We start from the raw sequence: 7,892 nt of genomic DNA, 5'->3' as shown, positions 1-7,892 counted from the left end.
GATGTAGGACTATAACACATAAACCATGACTAAACTGTCCAAAAGAGCTTCCTGCAATGATGGGAATGTTCTCTAAAATGTACTTCCATTGAGCACTTGAAATGTGGCTTGTGCAACTGATGAACTAATTCTTAAATAAATTTAATTTTAACTAATTTAAGTAGCTACATGTGTGTAGAGGCTATTTACTATATCAGGCAGTGCAGACTTAAGACTACTTTGGATCATATGAAGTTGTGAGAATTATCTTACACAATTATAAAATATAGAGATATTAGGAAGATGGACACTAAAAATGTTATTCCACAAAATAATGGTGAAATAGGTAAGTTGGATAATCCTACAAGCAAGTGTTGAAGGGTTTAGTACATGGAATTGCAATAATCTTAAGTGAAACTGAGGCTTGTTGAGTTCTATTGACCTGTTCATAGGGAAACAGAAGCTGTTCTGAATGCAAACAGTAGTCACTGAGGAAACTGGATCTCATCAACCAAATCTACAAATAAGAGACCAGTATGTGTAAGTAAAGAGTAGTCATGTATCATAAGCATGATGACTAAAATCACTTATTCACAGTAGAAAAAAATTGTAGTATCAAGCACAGAGGAACACCCATTTTGGCTGAATATGAAGCAGAAGCTGATTTCTGGAGAACATATTTTCTCCTCAGCAATGCCTTTTGTGGAAGCGAGGTGAGGGATAAGGAAAATCAGAACATTAAAGAGATGGGTTAGGAACTGGAATCTACCCTTTCAAAGCCAAGGAAAGCACGATGCTATTATCAGTTATGTTGTTGTCAATGATCAATCCGGAAATGATGATTTCACTAATGGGGGTAGGAAGTGTCACGTACAATTCTTGGGAACTGCTACAGTCTACCAGGTATGTCTATAGTTTGACGTTACTTAAGGAAGCTTTGTGTGGTATAATGTATTGTAACACCCTTTTTGGAATGTAAATATTATTTTAGCACATTGCATTACACATGTGCTATATCTAAGTTTAGTTTATAAAAAAACCATTCAAAAATATTACAAATTAAAATATTTATTTTCTGTGCTAAAAGAAACACTTATCAAAGCCATTTATTTTAGTAGTCAATCATTCATTTTTCCATTTGTTTCTTTGAATTCAATAATATTCCAGGAAGCAAGGAAGGTACCTAAAACCTCTAAATTACTATTTTGATTATAATTATAAAACAGTTTTCTTTTAATTCTAAGTCATGTTTTCTCTATAATATACAAAGATATATGATGAAAATAATGAATTTTCATTATTCAGTTTTATTTTCTGCCTTCTTATAGAGGTAGAAATGAAAACAACAAACATATGTTAAACTTTTCAGTGTTACAGGATAAAGATATAAATAATTTTTTTATTCTTGAGACATACCAGCCATTGAAAGTTTACACTAATTACCTATAGTTTTGTTAATGTTAGAAGCTGCCCTTCATCTCTCCTATCCAGACATACCACTCAGTTTCCTCTGCAGATATATTCAACAGCTTCTGTTCACACCTGACATCAATTTCCTTTGATGTTCACAGCCTAAATGAGAATGCTACAGCAAGCTGTATTTGTAAAGTATACAAGATGCCTTTAAAATGATGGCAGGTATTTTCCTCATTAAAGCAGCCATAACAGATAGTTAGATATGATGCTGTCCCTCACCTTCCTACTAATTAATGACTATGATTGCAACCCAAATAAGATCAGGCAATTAAGTGTGATAACATTTCAGAAGCAAAGAAAATATACAACAATCTTGGAATAGCTTCTTACCGATAAATAAAGTTGATCTTTGGAAAATTACCATATAAATGTACTATTCTATCAAAAAAATCACACAAACTAAGGAACGTAATAATTTTGCTTTTAATTGAAACATGAGTTACATATCCCATTAAACTAAAATGTTATGAGTTGGCTTGTAGGAAGGTATTGTAAACAATCTCTGCCATATTCTGCAGCAAGATACAGTAGGTAGGCAGGGGCTCGTTTAAGCTTGTCTTGAGAACACTTTGGGGAATATGTTATGCTCATCTTAGCAAAGTATCTAAGTGATTTTTTTCAGTAACAGATTTGTGAACCAGGCCTAGATAAAAATGAAAAGCTACCAAGGAAAAACATGCAAGAGAAGTCACTGACCCCACTAAGGTTCACAGACATGCAAATACCACAGATACTTAAGAAAACCTTCTAGAAAAGCTAGCACTTTCAGAAAACAAAAGCAAACACACTCTTTGGTAACCAACCAACTGCTTTCTAAAATTTCATTAACCATAATGCAATTTAAATTTTAGATATATTTTTACTAAGATATGCAGAAGCCACGTGCACCAGTTAATGACAACAGTCCTGTTAGACTCTAGGCTTCCTCTTCTGATTTGAGAAGGGGTTAATGGTGGTACAAATATTGAAATTTCATTCTCCAGCTCATTATTGGAACCATGGGAAGATGTCAAGGTGCAAGGAGATCTCTTTTCTCTGTGGGTTTTCCATATTTCTCACTTGAAGCCTGGCTAGGGTAGACCCTAATCCTAGCATTGAATGAAAGGCTTTATTTATTGTCTGGTCTACCTAAGCTCCCATGTAGATTTCTTAAACGTTGTAATGACCTGCACATTATAATAGCAACAAGGAATATCAATCAAAATAATTTGCTTGTCTGAAGTGCTCGCTGTGAGAAGATCCTGAAAAAATAAATCTCATAAAAACACACTCTTGTACCAACTCCTTCCGAGCATACGTCTGTGATTTCAAGCATTTCTGTGATGCAACGAATCATGGTCATTATTATGATTGGTGCTCTGGAGACGCCAGGTGCTACAGGGTGGGTAAAGCTGTTTCCCAGAACATGAGAAGAAAGAATTGTTCCAGGAATGACCTTACTTACCCAAATATAAATAATTAAATAGGTGTGAATATATATATATATTTATGCATATTTATGTACATGTACACATACATTGTTACATATGTGAGCCTAATAGAGATGTGAATTATTTAAAGAAGAGGGCCTTATGCTAGTTGTATCCTCCTTCCACACAGCACAGAGCAGTGCCTGAAGATTAACAAAACGTACTCAACAGTTGTAGAAGGAGCACATATACACCCTCCTACACAGGCACATGCTCCCTGGGTGTCAGTAGGGCCGTGTTCCCTAGGAACAGTATCTCCTTTGTGTGTGTATGTAAAGCTCTCAAACTTTGTGATGCCTTCGAGATCGCCTCTCCCTCTTCTTGTTTTATCTCAAGGCTGTATTCTCTGTACTTCCCTCTCATCCTCTCTCCCCATGAGGCAACTTTGAGTATATTGCTCCCAAAGGTGTGCCAAGCTTGCAGTTGATCTTGGCTTTACGTGAAAACAGAATATTCTTGTACTCCTTTGGATTTAAGATATTAGGCAACTGAGGAGTATTCTCAAAGGAGGATAGAATGCCTATAAACAAAACTATAGGTGAGTTGCATATTTTCAAATAAAGTAAATGCTGATTTTTATTGTAAATCATTTTAATTTTGTTTAATGTTTAAATACTGATCAATAAGCAATGGTTATTTAAGTCAATAAGAAATGATTAATTTTACAGTTGATCTGGCAGACGCCAGAAGAACTTGTTTGCCTTCCTTGTCTGCCCCTTACTTGCTGTGTTGCCTGACTCAGCTGAATTTCACCAAACCCTGGTTTCTTCAGTGAAAGATTAATACATAACTCCAAGGTTTTGTGCACATCGAATGAGATAATAAACTACTAAGTGTATATATATATATCTAGGTTTCATTGTATAAAGAATAGCAAAAACCCTGGGCACGGTGGCTCATGCCTGTAATCCCAGCACTTTGGGAGGCCGAGGCAGGTGGATCACCTGAGGTCAGTGGTTCAAGACCAGCCTGGCCTACATGGCAAAACCTCGTCTCTACTAAAAATACAAAAATTAGCCAGGTGTGGTGGCACATGCCTATAATCCCAGCTACTCAGGAGGCTGAGGCAGGAGAATCGCTTGGACCTGGGAATGGGAGGTTGCAGTGAGGTGAGATCATGCTATTGCACGTCAGCCTGGGCATCAGAATGAGACTCTGTCTCAAAAAAAAAGAATATTAAAAAATATATAAATCCACAAAATAGAATTCTAAGAGATCTGTAACTACTGGTTTGTGGGGAAGTTAAGTTTTGAGGGAGAAAAATATGATGAACTTGAAAACTGTCTTCAATGGTTTAAGATATTTCTATACGAAACAAAAAAAGTTTTAAATTTCATATGATAGAGCCATAAGCTATAGATCAAATTTTCCAAGAATGTGATTGGAGATCAATGTAAGGTAGAATTCCAGCAATTGGAATCCACAGGGAACAGATCACTGCAAGGAAGGGGTTTGGAATGAGATATACCTGAATTTCAGTTTTAGTTCATTCATTTGCTGGCTGCATTACATTGAGCATGACCATTAGTCTTTCTAAATTTCAATTTCTTCATCCTTAAAAGGAGAGTGAGTACCTGTGTAGAACATTAATAAATAATAAACTAGGTAATATAGGCAAATTACTTAACACAATGCCTGAGATAATTATCTCCTTATAATTATATTTAACTATTCCCTAGGAGTGGGAGGATTCCATCCCAGTGATATGGTCACTAGTCCAGGATGATTCCAAAGGTCACTGACCATGTCTGTTTTGTTTATGGTAATATTCCCAGTCCTAACAGAGATCTGGTACTCATTTACTATTTGCTGAGTAAATGAATGAATAAAAGAGATGCCTCCATTGAGTTGAAGATTAAAACCATGACCTTTAATCCTTTCCAAATTCAAGAACTTGGTTTGGATTTGGTGATCCTCGTTGGGGAAGAGAAAAAGTAATCCTTAAGTTGAAACTAAATCAAGTAGATAACTTTCTACCTCTACCTTTGGCTAAAAGAAACTGTAAGCAAACAATTACCCTTGTTCCTGGAAAAGCTTACTTAGGCGTTCTTAATAGTCTCAGAACGAATTTGTGCTTTGAAAATCAGACTGGTGATTCTCTTTGGTGGAAAATAATATAATGACATAGAATTTTATTTAAAACATCTTTGAGGGATGAAGGTCAAGAGAATTTTTTTTCAATTAAAATTGTTTCCATTGATTGGGAAATCATAGATAACGGAATGTTCAGATACAATATTTGGTGCAAAATGCACCTGTCAATGAATTCTCCTATTTCTTCTAGTAGCAATTAATCAGTATCATTTCAGAAACACATATACGTTAACACTGCACAAAAAGGCAGTAAAAGGCTTCCAGACTTGATTTTATTTCTATTGTATGTTTTTGTTTTTAAGTGTTTATGTTTTTTCATTGCTGAACCATCACACTTAACACGTTTCTATGCATACACAATACTAATAGCAAATCCCTACAAAGGCAAGGCTGGCAAAAAGTCATAACTGTTAAAAAGTTCTTCTATAAAATGCCATGAGATTATTTAGGTTAGTAAAAAACTAGCAAGGATTGTTAAAAACTCCAGAAGGATCTAATCAAAGTGTGAGACTGTGCAACATAATGACAGATGGAATTTAATGTAGATAAGAAAAAGGTAATGCATTTGGGGAGAAATCATTTAAACTTTTCATATACATTGGTAGGATCTGAATTAGCTGAACTTCTCAGGGAAAAAATAAGGGGTAATTATGGCTGGAGTATTCATTGAAGACATCTGCTCAGTCTTCAGAGCAGTTAAAGCTAATAGACTGATGGTTATATTAATAAGGCAAGGGAAAATAGTATGGAAAATATTATGACATTATGCTATATAAACCACTGATTTAATTTCACTTTGAATGCTGTGTTAGTTTTTGGATTCCTAGCATTTTAAAAGATGCAATGTTTACAAAGTAAAAGTTAAAAAAAAAAAAAGAAAGAAAGTAAAGAAATGAGAGCAGAGCCAAGGGGAGCATCAGACTCAGAGCAGGTAAAGTGGAGACCTGAATGTAAGAGGAGGTATGTTTCCACCTCCACCCCACATAACCTTGTTGAATTCACAATTGCAGCTTCCATGAAATGTAGTTTTTCCCAGAAATCATTCCCAGACGATTATTAACCAGTGAGTTCTGAGCAAAACATTTAGTGCTTTTAGCCCAAAAGAAGGATTTTATCCTCTGTTTGCCTGATATGTCTAAAATAGCTGCTATGTATAAAATATTTGTGGAAGTGAAAAAACAACCCTACTATGAAAACACTTTTTTTCTTTGTGTAGGTATGACTTAGATAATCCATAAAATGATGACTGTTTGTGTAGTATTCCCATTGGTTCTTTGTTGTTGATTTTGTCTCTTCTGAACCTCTGGGAAGTCATTCACTGATGTCCCTTTGATGCAAAGGTCTGGGGAAAGAAGTCTCTAAAGTTGGTAGTAAGATGCATGTAATAATTAAACATTTTCTATTTGTCCTACATTTCTTGTTTACCTCATTTAAATGAACTGTTCCTAAAGGTGCAACTCCTTTTGTTGAAAATATCAGACCCCCAGGCCTTTCTACTATGGGTCCTAGCAGTTAGAGGTAAGTGTTATGTTAGCCAGTACAAATCAACTGTACGGGCTTTGCCACCATAAGACTTGTGATCTTAGGGAAGAACTTTTATTCCCTGGGTCTTAATTCCTTCTCTTTAAAATAGCAAGGATACTATCTTGCACACAGGGTTATTGTAAGAATTAAACAGGATCATATATATGGAATTCTTTGTACATGATAAGTGCTCCATGTTAGATAGCATTGTTACATAGTACCAAATAAACGGTGGGTTTAAGATAAAAATAAAATAATCATGTTAGCATTTGCTCTCAAAATACTTATTTTTGTCATGTGATTTAAGTTCTTCACAGATTTATAATTTCGAGAGGCTGTCCTAAATTACGTGGTTCTCCATGATCCAATCCCAGATTCCCATTATAAACTCTCTGCCACTAATCTCTGATGATCATTCCATTCCACAGCTACAAGGAGTACTAGTGTGTATTCCTCTATCAGTGTTCTCCACACTTGTGGACACTCAGGACACTCAGGCTTCTCCACTCAGAGCCTGGCACAGCTCTTCTATAATGCCCAGCCTCCTCTCCAAGGCCTGCTTCAGCCCAGCAAAGGAAGGCTCAGCCAACACTTCTTTCCTCCTGGAAATGTTTTCAACAACTCCAAGAGAGAATTAGTCAGTTTATCCTTGGAATTTCATAGCACTAAATCTGGACTTTTACTTGATCCAAACACCATGATGTCTTGTGTTATTTGTATTATTTATGTAATCATTCCCTGTACGGCTGTAAGCTACTCACCCTTGTGTGTTCAACATTATCCAGCATAGGACAAAAGAACATACTGAATGCATTAATAAATGTACACAGTTATAGATCCATCTCTTACAATGAACTCACAGACACAGCAAATTCAAGGGATAAGATGCAAACTTCAAAAAGAAAATGATAACCTTGCATAGTAAACATAAAAATACAGCAAATATTCAGTTTTCTGATCTTAGCTTTCCAGAGAGTGATTATTCAAGAAGCAAGAATTTATGACTTATTGAAAACACAGAATCAGTTTCTAACAGAAGGACTACATTCCCTTCTCTGAGTTTGAACCTGAACATATTAAAGTTTTTGACGTTAATTCAGAGAGAAAGAGGACCAATCTGCAATACATGCAAGATGCTATTTTTCTCTAAAATTTCACTGTGAAGAATAAACAGGAGGTTACTAATAGTTTATATCCTTGCATATTTTGTTTTGTGGGACAATGTACTCTTTTCAAATTTAAGAACTGTTTTACTTCATTTCCTATCCCTTATTTTATAATGACTAGCCATGGAATTTCAGTGTTTCATATGTGAAAGAAGGGAAAGAAATAACATTTTAAAGGATTGTT

This window comes from Rhinopithecus bieti, unplaced genomic scaffold (genome assembly GCF_001698545.2).
Source record: "Rhinopithecus bieti isolate Rb0 unplaced genomic scaffold, ASM169854v2 scaffold_8783, whole genome shotgun sequence".
Classification (NCBI taxonomy): Eukaryota; Metazoa; Chordata; class Mammalia; order Primates; family Cercopithecidae; genus Rhinopithecus; species Rhinopithecus bieti.
The sequence above is the reverse complement of the archived record's forward strand: the minus strand, read 5'-3'. Positions refer to the sequence as shown.